Here is a 6,283-nt window from a genome sequence, read left to right on the forward strand (position 1 = left end):
ACAAGTCGAAAGCGTTATTCATCACACATACTTACAGAAATTCAGTTCATTGCCAAAATTATCATCATTGGAGGCAGGGTTGAAGGATGTATATCGAATAGAAAAACGCGTGGGCGGACCGCCTCCTCCTGACTCACCTACCCACTTCCTACCCTATCCGGCGTGTCCTCAACTTGAGGGGCTCTAGGTGTCTTTCTACAGAAGGCCAATTCCTGCTCCTTTTCAAGATTCGGCTTAGGTGACGCTTCTCCTCGGCACCCAGTTATCGGACTCCCTGTTGTGACCTCCTTGGCGGCTTCCCCAATATTTTGGGGTCCTTGGAGAGCTGGAGTGGTGGCCTGTTGCCGTGTATGGTAAGATGGTTAACACCGTTTAACACTTAGTAAATAAGGAATTAGCACAGTAGGGTCCCAGTACCACCTTGCAAGCACTTGCCTATGAATTAGGTTCCTTGCGGTGGTAGGAGGGTTTGACAACTGTTACTGGGCATCTTTCTGAGTGCACCTGAGACCACTGTAACTGGTAGTCCAAGTCTTCCGCTGCTTCCTTTATTGTTTTTCTTTTCTATTCCGTTTCTGCACTTTTTCTCCTGGCACTCACTTACCGGAGCTCCAATGTAATGGATCTCCTTACTGCTTCTCTTGATATATTTTCTTTAGTCCATTTTTTCCAAACTTTTATTTGTGTTTTGCTGAGGCCTGGGAGTGGGTTGTGGATAGTAGTGCTCTTTCAGGTTTCATAGTCACAAAGATTCAGTGTTAGATTAGACTTTAATATTTCCAAAGGAGCTATACACTGCCAGATCTGAGCGCTGTTCGATTTGCAATTTTATTTATTACCTTTAAAAATCAAAAATATACTGTAATTTAGTGACCCAGCTTTGGCATTTAGTTTTTCATTTTTTGAAGGTCTAAGAAATGAGAATTGGCCAGACTCTTTCTCAGCTTCTGAGAAGATTGATTTTGTGTTTCCACTTTTGTGCTCCTTCTTGCTCTCTCTCCTGCTTCTCATCCCAGAAGTGGAAGGTACTGTTTTTCTGTTCAGAAAACCTTTAGTGCTAGAGTTTGCACCTTGCACTTTAAGAAATTCTCATCCTTAGCTATGTGCCACTAGTTTTGAAAAGATAGAGACCACTCAAGGTGAGCAGAAGAGCAGTATCTGGTCACTTGTCGGGACTAATTCGCAGGATCTCACTGGGCCATACAAAGCAGGAGTGAATTACTACAGTTACTTTGTGTTATGTAGAGCTTAGCACCACTTTTGCCAATCATCTCAGTTCAGAGGAACGCCCACTTTCCTGAGAAGGAGCTGGTAGTGGCTGGCAGAGCAAGTGAGATCTAATTAGGCAACCAGATAGATGTAAATTTTTTTGATCCTGGAAAAACAAGAGTGTTTAAACAATAGCATCTTCACTGAAGGCACAACTGTTCAAAATCTGGGAAGAATGTTCAGATGACTATCACATTGACTGCAACACTGGTCATTTTCTGATTTGTTCTTCAAATCTGAGCTAAGAGCCAGTACCCCTAGGCACAGCGTGTTCTACTCTCTACTGGGGCTGTTATGGAAAATAGTACTTGTAATGCAAAATTGTCCTGTCTGAGGTAGTATTATTGAGTCCTATCCGTGGTAGTATAATTATGGCTGATTTGTCTACCTAGCTTGTCATTATTTTACTTTCTCTTTGCTCTTTATAAAACATGTACCAGGTTATGATGTCAAGAGGTGAGAAGGAAACTGTGTTAGGGAAATCATATTGTTGGCTAACTTCCTTTGTGTTACTCCATGGTAATACCAAGTGCTGGTCGTTTGACTAGAAAGATGAGACTTTGAGCTCATTCTCAATCAATATTGTCTTTCTCCTGAAAAGAAAGTGTTTATTACTGCTGAATTCAAAACCTGAACTTCATCAATAAACACAGTTCTTTTCTTTTCACTGATGTAGTCAACAATCATTTTAGGAAGATGTAAAAATTGGGGTCCTCGCATGGCTCAGTCGGTTAAGCACCTGGCTTTTGGCTCGGGTCATGATCTTGGGGTCTTAGGATTGAGCTCCACATCGGGTTCCCTGCTCAGTGGGGAGTCTGCTTTTACCTCTCTGTCTGCTCCTCCCCCCTGCTTGTGCTCTCTCTCTCTCTCTCGCTCACATAAATAAATAAAAAATATTTTAAAGAAACTGTTTTAGAAAAATGTAAAAATCACTCTACATTTATTAAATTGTGCAATAGATTAACTCAGAGGGCCCGATAAATTAATCTCAAAATAATTAAACAACTCTTTTTAAATTAAATTTTAATTTTAAAAATAATTTTCGATTTACAGAAAAGTTGCTATATACGCTTCACCCAGCTTCTTCTAATATCTTCTATTACCAAGAGACATGTCAAAACAAGGAAATTAACATTGATGTATTAATATTAACTAAGCTACAGGATTTTTCAAACTTTACCACTTGTCCACTAATTTTTTTTTTTTTTTAACCACTCCAGGACCCAATCTGGGATACCACTTTAAACTAGTGAGATCTTTATTGAAGGCATTTTCAGGAATGGAGGGAAATGAAAAAGACAAAATCATTTTCCTTTCTCTTGAAGACTGAACAAAATGCACGAGGATTTGGTAAATGGCAAATGGCTTTGACCCCTTTTGGTCCTGCTCATTAACTATCTGGTGTTAGCACCTGCCTCCCCTTGGTTGTTTCCCTTCACTGTCCATTTCCTAGCAGGTGGCAGTGACCCACTGTGGCGTAGGATTGATCCAGCTGTACACCTAAAGCCTGGTGTCTGCTCTCATAGCCGTGGGCCCCACACCCGTTGCACTAAATGTGAGTTTCTTGAGCGCAGGGGAGCCCTCTTACCGCTCCCAAGTCCATTAGAGCAGTGGTTACAATTTGGTGGTCAAAAGCAGGGCTGTGAAACGAGACTCCTGGGTTTAAACCCTGCCTCTACTTTTTGACTTTCAGCAAAGGCTTTCACCTTTAAGTTTCCCTTTTCTCATTCCCATTTTGCAGTGAGGAAATGAGTGTTGTAGTGAGGTTTACATTTTATAGTTGTCAGAGATCATAGGGAAGAGGGCCCGGTACAGAATAAGCGCTTAGTAAATGTTACCTGTTATTATCACTGTGTTTCAGAAACCATGGGTGGCTCAGTCTCCCAACTGGGTGGTGAAGAAATCACCAAAACTCAATGTTAGAGCAAAAGCATAAGGAAGTCAAACTTTTATTTATTGTCCACAAGAGGATGAGAGTTGTAAGGAAGACCATTCTATTGGTAAAAGGAAAGAACTATGAAACTTGGTAATAGGATTCTAGAAAGCAAAGAAAATGAAAATGTTCACTACTGCAAATCATGCGGGGCAAAGGTCACACTAATCCTCTTCGTGTGGGTCCAATTTTAATATATTTGTGGCTGAAGTGAGCACAGTTCTCATCACCATCTTAAGCTTAGCTCAAGTTTAAGCAATGAATAAACAGGAAAGATGCCCTAATTTGTAGAGATTAATTTTATAGGGACCATCACGAGCACTTCAATTAGGTTTCTAAAGAAAAAAAGCATATTGCATAATAACTTTTATAATAACTCGGAATTTGCATAGTGCCTGGCGTTTTTCAGAGAGCTTTTGTACTCCCTTTTTCATGTGACTCTTGAACTAAGGGAGGGTGTTGGAATTACGATATACATTTTGTAGAGACAGAGGCTCAGAGGGATGAAAGCATATTGGAAAGGGCCTCACAGCAGAAGTGACACAGCACCAAAGCTTGAGGGAGGTGAAGGGGCTTCTCCAGGAAGATGGGAGGGGCATCCAGATAGAGGTGCAGCGGAAGGTAGGGAATGATGAGAATGGTGAGGGGAGTTCTTTTGTGGGACCAAATACCTCAATATATCTGATGCTTTGACTAAGGGGAGCAGTGTAGAAGCTGGTTTTTGTGTGCCCACCTAGGAGTTCAGACTTGATTCTCTGGCAGTGAGTTGCTTTGAGACAGAGGACAATAACACGATCAGGTTTCAGTTTAGGAAAATCACTATGGCGGTAGAATAAAAGATAAGCTCAAAAGATAGTGGGTAGGTTCAAGAGAGCTGAATTTTCTCTTTTCTTTCCTTTTCCTTTTTTTTTTTTTTGACAGAAGGATAGAGAGAGAGAGAGAGCACAAGTAGGCAGAGTGGGAGGGAGAAGGAGAAGCAGGCTCTCCACTGAGCGGGGAGCCTGATGTAGGACTTGATCCCAGAACCCTGGGATCATGACTTGAACCAAAGACAGAAGCTTAACTGACTGAGCCACCCAGGCGACCCTGAGAGCTGAGGTTTTCTAAACCTGCTGGTCATGGGATCTCAGGTCCCAGACGGGTGACAATGAGCAGAAGCAGCCAGCCAGGTGAGCGCCAGCAGCAGAGTACTGCCTGCAACAAAAGCACGAGATTTAGGTGCAGAAACCATTCATTCCTGCTCTGGCTTCATCAGACTTAGAAATTTTCCCGAAGCATTGCCATTTAATTTCCTTTTGCTTACCTCTCTGTGTAATGAGAGTGTAGTATTCGTAGAGCATCAACTGAAGTATGTCAATTAACATGGGTGGAGTACTTCCAACAGCAAATCAGGACTGGGGGATGAAGACAAATGTGAAAATGTCTCAGGCTGGTCCCCCAATCCTACCCACGCTGGAGGGTTCAGCAGGTGGCCTAAGCTGTGGAGCAGGGTGGCTATGGAGAGGTTAGTATCCCGTTTTGTGCCGCTGCTCTCATAAGTAATGATTCAAAGGACTTCCACGTTTTGTTGTCTCCCTGGAAAGTAGAGTGGCACCAGAGAGGGATAAAGAGATTTCAAGTTTAATACTGTATTACACCCAGGGGTCTCTCTTGGAACCTTCCAGGAAACAAAACAAAGTGTCCACTAGTTCTGTAAGGATGGTTTGTTTATTCTGTTTGCAAGTGCAGAGAACTGACTTCCTGCCAGAGAGAGAACAGGGTGTGATAGATCTGGGACAGTAAACTGAGCAGATGAAGTGCTTTGTTTTTAGCATGCTGGACAGGATCGCCCCAGGACCTGAACTTCTTGTATCTAACATAGGAAACCCAAAGAAATGCCCTTCCTTCCTGATTCTGGTCCACATGTGGACTTTGGGTCAGGACCGCCATGATCTTCTGAGCATTTATTAAGAGAGAACAGGCTACCACAGGGGATGGCTTTCAAAGCTGATCAGTCACACACCCAGGCGGTCTGTAATCTTATCAGCAAAAAAATCAATTTCCTAACATGATATGAAGAGGGTAAATAGAGAAATCCCTGAGTAAAAGCTCTCCAGGGAAATTCTGATGCTGACGAACTTTTGGCAATGGAAGTTTGTTTACAATTTCTCTTGGAGGCAGAAGAAGGTATTTTATACAGTAGCATGGTTTCTAGAAAGTTAACTGTAGATGTTATTTTTGCAAGTGGAATTTTACTTTACATGCACTTCAGGAGTTAGCCATTTAAAGGATTCTTTTGGAGAACCTCCCTGTGATCATTCTTTATTCTTCATAGGTTTGTATTTTTTGTACTCTTTGCCCATCCCATTTTTCTAAAGCGACGATTATTTGTAATTGTCTTACAAGCTAAATAAATTGGTCTTGGCTTTCTGAAACAATTTCGTTGGTCTTTTCTTTTTTTCCCTTTTTTTAGATAAAAGTAAGGTGTTTTGTTTGTGGTTAAAATCCCCTGATTTATTATTTTTTTTCATTTCCCAGAATGATCATATGATAAGAAATCTAAGAATTTATTGACTTTGACTTTTTTTTTTTATCAAGGCAAAACCCTGAGAAGAGGACAGCCCCAATCACCCTACCACCATATATACCACAATATATATGCATCCTGCTGCCTTGTCACAGGGATCTTAAAATGCCACCCTAATACTTATGTTAACAATGTCACATTTTATTTTATTTTTTAAAAAGGTTTTATTTTTAAGTAATCTCTACATCCAACATGGGGCTTGAACCCACAACCCCGAGATCAAGAGTCTCACCCTCCACTGACTGAGCCAGCCAGGCACCCCTACAGCTTCACATTTTAAAATACCAACACCCTGGAGAATTACTGCATTAAATGATCTTTACAGTATAACACTCTAATGGAAAATTATCTGATTATTTTTCTCCTGGCAGTGAGAAACGTAGGAATTTTAGTGGGAGTGTAGGGGGAAAAAGGGTAATCTTGGAATCTGGGGTACCATCTTAGAAAGACAGGCTTAACCAAAGGAAAAAGTTCCAGGCTGCCAAGAAGTTGCAGAAGGGATACTGAATGCCTGG

General features: G+C 41.4%; 1 long non-coding RNA gene across 1 annotated transcript in view; it reads left to right on the forward strand.

Annotated features, from left to right (window-relative positions):
* Positions 1-3,573, forward strand: part of LOC116876922 — a 4,910-nt gene extending 1,337 nt beyond the window's left edge. Inside the window, exons 2-3 of the long non-coding RNA XR_004384488.1 lie at positions 228-353; positions 2,490-3,573. This is a non-coding gene — a long non-coding RNA (uncharacterized LOC116876922). The remainder of the gene's footprint in view (positions 1-227; positions 354-2,489) is intronic.
* Positions 3,574-6,283: the final 2,710 nt, after the last annotated feature.

The sequence above is a fragment of the Lontra canadensis genome, unplaced genomic scaffold (genome assembly GCF_010015895.1).
Source record: "Lontra canadensis isolate GAN:19392208 unplaced genomic scaffold, GSC_riverotter_1.0 scaffold48, whole genome shotgun sequence".
In the NCBI taxonomy this organism is placed as follows: Eukaryota; Metazoa; Chordata; class Mammalia; order Carnivora; family Mustelidae; genus Lontra; species Lontra canadensis.